Below are 7,655 nucleotides of genomic sequence, written 5' to 3' on the forward strand. Positions count from 1 at the left end.
TGTATAAATACCTGCATCTGCACACAAGGTGCAGGGAGTAAAGTGAGTACTCCAACTCAGTGAGTAATAAAGGTAAATAACAACTGAGTAGTAAGAAATCACGTAAAGCAGACCATCATGTTGTAACAGATGAATAAATTCCGTGAAGACGACGAGAAGAAGCAGTGTAAAACCCTTTGAGAAAAGCAGTGCAACTGTGAAATCTTTAGAAAATATCGTAGCTCAGTTTAAACCTCTTTCGAAAATAACTTTTTCAACAGTTACGCAACGATTCAAAACAATTAGTGCCGATAAGCACAGAAAATTCGCCCCTCGGGCACAAATACCACAGTATAACAGGTAAAATGACAAGTAAATATGAAAGATGAACACATAAAGGTTCGCCCCTCGGGCAATATCTCAGAACAGTACCAGCCCCTCGGGCTCACTCTCAGAACACTCTCAGCCCCTCGGGCTCTCTCTCTCTCTCTCTCTCTCTCAGATCACTCTCAGAATAGTATCATATAGTAACTGCTGCGGCGTGCAGCCCGATCCATATATCTCGTCGACGGCGCTCACTGGGGGTGTGCAGACTCCGGGAGGGGCCCCTTACGGCCCAAGCGCAATATCAAGCCACCTCGTGGCATCATCTCTCGGCACTCGGCCTCATATCACTCGGCACTCGGCCTCACATCACTCAAGCCACCTCGTGGCATATAAATGTATTTCGGGCCCTCGGCCTCATATCGCTCAGCATATCCTCACATATGGCCCTCGGCCTCACTCAGCCTGAAAATCATCACAAGCCCCTCGGGCATTAGTAAAACAGTAGTTCTCAGCCCAAAACATCATTTAGAAATATCACTGAAGTTTCAAATCTGAGTAAAAGTGGCTGAGTTGTAAAAACAGTAGATATCAACAGGACTGAGTTCAAGTAATAATTCAAAACAGTGAGGAAATAGTGATAAACATCCCCAAAGGGTTCAAATAGTTGGCACGAAGCCCAAATATGGCAATCAGCCCAAATCATGATGATAACAAATAAGTTTCAGTCAAATACGCGGTAAAATCATCAATCAGGACGGACCAAGTCACAATCCCCAACGGTGCTCTACCCCACGCTCGCTATCCGGCGCACAAGTCACCTCAACATAGCACACGATGTGCAATCCGGGGTTTCAAACCCTCAGAATATCATTTACAATCATTACTCACCTCGAACTGGCGAAATCTCTAGCTCGCGACGCCTTTGCCCCTCAAATCGGCCTCCACGCGCGTCGAATCTACCCAAAATCAGAACCAATACATCACAATATGCTAAGGGAACAAAGCCCAAGCGAAAACAATCAATAATAGGCACAAATCCCGAATTTACCAAAACCCGAGCCCTGGGCCCACTTCTCGAAACTCAAAATTTTTTACATCAACGGGTTCCTTATCTTCCCACGAGTTCATACATATCAAAAGTTCTCAAATCTGACCCCAAATGGCCTTTCAAATCCCAAATCAAAAGTCTAATTTCTCAAGCCCTAGTTCTTCAATTTTTAGGCTTAATTTCCATGAATTTCTAGGTGGATTTCACAATATAATCGAGTTTTAAGACCAAGATTCTTACCTCAAGTCGATTCCTCCTGAATCCCTCTTTAATTTCCTTCAAAAATCTCCAAAAACGAGCAGCCATGGGTGGAAATAGACCCACATTCGCGAACAAGATGACTTTAAAAACATTTTGCCCAGGCATATTTTCCTCTATGCGATCTCGGGAAGACCTTCGCGATCGCGAAGAACAAATGCTCAGCCCTCAGATTTAACTCTATGCGAACGCGACATAACCAATGCGAACGCGATGCACTGCAGAATCACTCTATGCGATCGCGGACCACCCTCCGCGTTCGCGATGAACAAATTTCCAACCAAAACCTCAGGTTCACTTTACTCTATGCGAACGCGACCAGCCATACGCGTTCGCGATCAACAAATTTCACCTACTATGCGATTGCATCTCTACCTGTGCGAATGCGAAGCACGAATTGAACTGCTCCCTCCAACGCCTCTATGCGATCGCGAGAGAACCATCGCGATCGTGATGAACAAAATGCCAGAACTGGAACCTGCAATTTTTCTGAAGTCCTCAAAGCATGAAATGGTCCGATGACCACCCGAAACTCACCCGAGGCCCTCGGGACCTCAACCAAACATAACAACATAAACCATAACATCATTCAAACTTGTTCCAATCATCAAAACACCTCAAACAACATCAAATTACTCAAAACTCATCGAATTCAAGCCTAAGTTTTCCAAAAACTTCCTAAATACACTTTCGATCAAAAATCGGAACAAACGACGTCCGAATAACCTGAAATTCTGAACACACACCCCAAATGACATAACGAAGCTACTGCAACTCTCGAAATTCCATTCCGACCTCTATATCAAAATCTCGCCTATCAACCGGAAAACGCCGAAATCTCACTTTCGCCAATTCAAGCCTAAACCTTCCACGGACATCCAAAATGCATTCCGATCACACTCCCAAGTCCCAAATCACCTAACGGAGCCAACCAAATCATAAAAATTCCGATTCGAGCTCATATACAAATAAGTCAACCCTTGGTCAAACCTTTTAAATTCAAAGCTTCCATATGAGACTGTTCCTTCAAATTCATTCCGATTTTCCTGAAAACCAAAACCAACGATCTACATCAGTGATAATACATTACCCGGGGCAAGTCATGCCCGAGAACTGGCGATCAAAGTGCAAAGGCTCAAAACGACCGATCGGGTCGTTACATGCTATCAATGTGAAATCAGACATGATTTGAGTTTAACCTACAAGATTAAAGAATAACAATACTGATGAATTCAAATATTTAATTTCATCCAATGAATAAAGATATATTAAGCTTAGCCTTCCGATGTGCTCGGTATTTTTACTAAATGTTATCACATGGTGCCCTCGATTCCAATGAATCATATAATTAAATTTGTGAGGATATTGAGGTGGGTGAATGTTAATTTAATGGAAGTTTTACCTCATATAGAAAAGGTTAACACCTTATTTATTTTAAATAAATACCATTTAAAAAAATTATATTCTAAGATACCTTTTAATATTTATAGCAAAATATCTAATTTTGGTTACCTTCTAACCTTAAGCCACTAAATATGCTATTCAGTTACACTATTTTCTTTCTCTCTCTACTTTGATACATGCCATTCTCTTCCCCCATTCCCTAAAAACACGATGCTCAATCTCAAAATTCCTCTCACCCACATCACCTACGTTCTCTCCGATCCCAATTTCTCCAATTCCATCGGAGCACGCATATATGTTACCACGTCAAATATGTTGACATGCGGTTTCAACAATTTGGACAGAGTCCATTCAGATTTTCTATGCTGCCGTAGAGGTTAGGCAAAGATCCGTTCATCCAATCTGTGTCGGAAATTAGGCTGCCAGATTTTCTATGCTGCCGGAAATTAGGCTTTGTTCTGTTCCATCCAATCTCAAAGTTTGGTGGATCCTGCTTCACTAGCCCAGTTCTTGATTTTCTATCGCGAATTATCTCTGACTTTCTTCGTTACCATTTAAAAAGGGAATTTTTCTGGACTGATTGTCGTTTCTGAAGTTGGTGTGTGACTGAGGAAATTGGGGTCTGAAGAGTCGGGTGTGGGATTGTATTTCCTTAAATTTCATTGTATTCATTATCTTTTTTTTCATAGTATTTCAATGTATCTCGTTGTATTCCATGTATTTCATTGTATTCACTATCTCGTTGTATTCCATGGATGTATTCATATATTTTTTTAATTAATATAATTTATGTATTCAGATGTATTATATAATTTCTCTGAAGATTGCTATATTTTTTGGGGTGTTTTTCGGTTGAGGATCTTTTTTATAACTGAAAATACAAAATTTGTGTGTTATAATTGAGTTTGTTGAGTTATATTAGGAGTCTATTATGTTAATCGATTCACTTTCCATTTAAAAACAGTGTAATCCCCTATTTCACGCCGTGAATACAGTCGAATACAATAATCTGTCCAGCTGTAATCCCATATTTCACGCCATGAATACAGTCGAATACACTCGAATACAACAACTGATTAGCTGGACTTCCCTGATTCACGCCTATTTTTGCTATTGTATTCATGAACACAGTAGCTCAAATACATCTAATTCATCTTATAACAGCAGAAAACATATCTACAATCCGTAATATAGCAAATGGTATCTATAGATAGCTAATTACCACTAAAAGATAGTGGTTTATGAAAATTTCTCTTTAATATGCTTTATGCATTTTGGGCCTGAGGCCGTAGTTATATATACGTATACTTGGGCCTGAGGCTGTAGCTTGTGCACATATATATATTCGGCCCGAGGCCGTAGTTTATCAGATAAACAGGTTGTTCATCATTCAGAAGAGGGAGTATTCATATCCTTACTTCATTGTTCAGTTATCAGTTTATCAGCTAGCAGTTCAGTTTCAGTTTCAGTATTTACAATTATTTTCTTCAGTTGTTTTACATACCAGTGCAATTCAAATGTACTGACGTCCCTTTTTGCCCGGGCCTTCATCTCGCGATGCAGGTAACGATTTACAGGTTGACGATTCTGCTTGCTAGGACATCTCGTATCAGCTATTGGTGAGCCCCAGTCTTTCGGGGCCTTATCATTATAGTATTTCAGTTAATAAGGTATACCGCGGACCTTGTCCCGGTAAACAGTTAGCATTTTCAGTATTCTTTAGAGGCTTCGTAGACTATAACCCAGCCAGTCAGATATTAGCAGGCTTTCATGTGTTAGACTTGTCGGCTACTTGTTTATACTTGCAGACCTTTCAGTATTTTCCGCATCTATGATATTTCAGTCAGACTCTTTAGTAGATTATCATTTTTTATATTTACCTCTATCTCATAGTTATACCACATGTTGATCCAGCCATACAGTTGGTTCGCTCGGTCACATGCAGTCAGGCACCGAGTGCCGTTTTACGCCCAGACCATGGCTCGGTCAAATGTAAACTGTTTAGTAGGTTAGATAGAATGCAGGTCATGCAGCAAAAACATGTTGAGGACAGATAAAAACAGCTAGAGTCACTCTAAGGAGATTAGAAATCTTAGCAGGAGTGAGGCAGAACAGACAAGGACTTATGCTAGGCAAGTATTAACAAGTGAAGGCATGCTAATTACACAACAACAGGGTTCATGCTAGGTAAACAGTAGTTAGTCAAACAGGTTTAGTTACATATGCAGATATGTTAAACAAGATAGCCAACAAAGCAAGCATAGGAAACATGCTAATCACAAATTTGAATACGCAGTATATGTCATGCTGGGTAAGCAGTAAACAGAAGCAAAGATAGCTCAGGCCATATGAACTAATGCAGTAAATAAACACATAGGTCTAGGTTCTTAAAAATTAATCAGAAGCATACCTAGTTAAAGAAAACACAAGATGTGAGAAAGGTATTGTGCAATTTCCAGCCTTGGCTTGCAGCCGGCTAGAATAACAGAGATAACAAGTAGAAAAGAGAGCAGAGAGAGCCTTTTTTTAGAGTAAAGAAGTGGTAGTTTTTGAACTATTGTTCGTGTTTTAAAGTGAGAATAGGTAAAAGCATATATAGTAGTCAAGAGTTAAACAAAATAAGGTAGGGGATCAATTATGTAGTAATTAGGGAAATCACAGAATCAGTCACACACGTAAAATCAGTAGGTCTTCCCTTTAATCAAGGGATAATCAACCAACGGTAAAAGCAGCGCAGGTATTTAAGGAAAGGAATCAAGTAAGACTTGGGTATAGAGTAGGTAATTAGGGGTGAATGAACAGGAGTTCAGTTAAGAAAATAATTGGCAAGAATCAGCAAATAACAAATAAGGCAAGAGAAAACTAATTAAGGCAAGAAGTTCAATCAAGCCGAGTAGAGCAGTAAGAATCAGAGGTTTTGTTAAGGAAAAGAGTTCAAATCAAACCAAAATAAGAACTTCAGAATAATCAAGAGTTTAATTAAGAGAGAAAATCACGTAAAGGGCCAACAAACATCACAGACAATTCAAATAGGTAAGAAAGGAATAGTCCAGATTCAACACATAGGTTTTAACGAAGCAAATCGGTAAATCAAAATTCCAAACAACCCTGATTTAAGGAGAAAAATACAGTCTTACCATGAATAGTTAGAATGAACATAGACATATAGAATCAGTAGAAAAGTTGAACCAAGAAACTTAGTAGGGGCATATTAAGATAAGAAAATCAGGAGACATCTAAATGGCTAAAGAAAAATCACAAGAAACAAGGCAAGAACAAAGTCAGTACACAAGTACTCATAAACCAAATAAAGAATGTCGAAAAAATTAGGGCCTTTAGTATAAACAAGTTAAGGCTAGAGCAACCTTATGAAATCAGTTAAAACATTTAGGAAACAGAAGATTAAACACTCAAAATCATCAAATGTTTTGGAAAAGAAATTTTCAGAACCCTAGTTTGGAAAATCATTCAAAAATCAGACGGTTCTTGTAAAAATCAAAAGGTTCTTGTAAAACTCATACGAAATAGGTCCAAACCATCTCAGATCTGTACAGATCTAGGAAGTTCGGAAGGAAGAAATTAGGGTTTCGAGAAGAACAACACAGAGGTGAAGGAACAAGCTTAGAAACCCATATATATAGGAAGATCTTATCAAACCGGAACAGCCTGAAACAGGCGAGAAAGGGCCATAGATGCAAGCAAACTAACCCTGGTCCCTTGAGGACCATGGAGATGGCAATACCAATGTAAGGGAGGCCATTAGAGGCTTGATGGTGGTGGGGAAACACCATGAAAGGTAGGAGATGACAGGCGATGTAGGTAAATTAGGGTTAGGGCTTGAGAGCTTATGGAGAGGAAAGGGATTTCAGGGCGGCGGTTGGTGAGAAAATGAGAGGATTTGGGGGGTCGTTTGGAACTAAAAAAGGAAGGGGTTAATTGTGGCCGTTGATCTCTATGATCAACGGCCGAGATTGAATGAGATTGGGCCGGGTCGGGCATTATGGTTTGGGCTGGGTAGGTTTAGGTTAAAATTGGGTTGGGTATTGGGTCAAATTTGGATCAGAATTGAAATAGAAAATAGGGCCAGATTTTAAATAGCTAATTTTAACAACTAAATAATTTATAAAAAATAATAAATGAGTACCAAAAATATTTTTGTGCACTAAAATGATTTAAAATAGTTATTTAACATTTTAAAAATATAAAAGATCATTTTATGCATAAATAATATAATTACACATTAGTATGGGCTATTATTGCAAAGATGTGCAATTTAACTTAAAAAATATAAATATAATTTAAAAAATGCACTAAAAATATTTAAACACTAAGTTGACATAAATAATAAATTTAGATGGTTAAATCATCACAAAAGTAGTAGGGAGGATAATTATTGGATATTTATATAATAAAAAGAGGAGAAATAAATTGATTTGGAGCCTTTTAAAAAACTTTTGAAAAATAATAAAAAATGCTTATGTATGCTTATGACTGCATATGTACTATTTTAAAAGTATATATATATATATATATATATAATATGTGAGGAAAAATTGGGTATCAACAGTATGAAGGTTTGAAGACAAGAGATGAAGATATGAAGATGTGAAGAACATTTTTATGAAGATTTGAAGGATTG

The sequence above is a fragment of the Nicotiana attenuata genome, unplaced genomic scaffold (assembly GCF_001879085.1).
Source record: "Nicotiana attenuata strain UT unplaced genomic scaffold, NIATTr2, whole genome shotgun sequence".
Lineage (NCBI taxonomy): Eukaryota > Viridiplantae > Streptophyta > Magnoliopsida > Solanales > Solanaceae > Nicotiana > Nicotiana attenuata.